Raw genomic sequence first — 1,148 nt, 5'->3', positions numbered from 1 at the left:
CCATCTCTGGGAGCATTTCATCTCTAAGAACAGAGGCCCTTCTCCTTCCCTGGGAGCAAAGGGTCTTCCTCATCTTCATCTTTAAGACTATCTCTGGGAGCATCTCTAGGAACTGAGGTTTTCTCCTTTTCCATTTGGAGCAAAAGTCCTCATCGCTTCCATCTCCCCCTGTTCAAACTTCTCATGAAATTACAGCAGCTTCAGCATCTGCCTATCTCAGCGCAGGTGCTTTTGCTCTCAAGTACAAGTTGAACGCTCCACCCCCCATATCTTCATGAAATTACAACGGGTACTCTGATATATCATAGATTTACAACAGAATTTCAGCTTTAAGCATCTCCTCTTTCTCTTCCCTCAGGTTTTCAGCTCTTCACAGCACTAAAAGGGTTAATCTCACCTAGGCGGCCCACCTGTCCCCATACGGGGCCTGCAGCTACATGTCCCAGCACTGGAAACGAGAGAAAGCTGTAGGCGGAGTTTTCTATTCTTAAGTGTGTATCCCAGAGGTGGTCACAACTTTAAGTGGCTTAAAGAATTGTCCATATTCAAACTGGCCAGCTGATAGGTTCTGTCAGGTCACAGGGGAAGCTGTAAGCACCCCTTTGCAAGAACATCACTCCTGGGACTATGTTTGTTAACCCATGACATCACCTAGGTGTAAATAGAAAATTACTGTTGTAATTAAAATTGCAATATATTTTATTACTATAACAGTTTTTATTGCTGAGAGTAAAATTTACATATTCTTATGTGTAATTACATTTCCAAATACTAATTTACTTCTATGTGACTTTTTTGCAGCTCAGTAAATCATTCAAATCAATATTTCTCTGAGATACCTTCATTTTAGAACTGTTGCTTCTCTATTTCCAGAGCTAGCAATTCATTAAATACCTTGCTGTGAACTGAAGGGAATGGCTATTGTTTCCTCCTTTTCAGCTGAATGTTTTAATAAAAAACACACTGTGTTCCTTCTCTGTGAGTTAGTTTTGGGGCATTTCATCCCATTTATTTTGAAAAATGGCAGTGAGACAGGTTTTGTATGTGGGGTAGAGATTGGTAAATTTCAAAAGAACGCCACTTGAACGAGATTACTGTTGCAGTTGTAGACTTTTTGAAAATATATTTAAAAAACATGACAGCATAAT

General features: G+C 39.7%; 1 long non-coding RNA gene across 1 annotated transcript in view; it reads right to left on the bottom strand.

Annotated features, from left to right (window-relative positions):
• Window positions 1-409: 409 nt before the first annotated feature.
• The window catches only part of LOC108445237, a 22,464-nt gene continuing 21,725 nt past the window's right edge, over window positions 410-1,148 (bottom strand). The window contains exon 5 of the long non-coding RNA XR_001860008.1: window positions 410-651. This is a non-coding gene — a long non-coding RNA (uncharacterized LOC108445237). The remainder of the gene's footprint in view (window positions 652-1,148) is intronic.

Source organism: Corvus brachyrhynchos, unplaced genomic scaffold (genome assembly GCF_000691975.1).
Source record: "Corvus brachyrhynchos isolate BGI_N302 unplaced genomic scaffold, ASM69197v1 scaffold11, whole genome shotgun sequence".
Taxonomy (NCBI): Eukaryota; Metazoa; Chordata; class Aves; order Passeriformes; family Corvidae; genus Corvus; species Corvus brachyrhynchos.
Note: the sequence above shows the minus strand (reverse complement) of the source record. Positions and strands in the feature narration are given on the sequence as shown.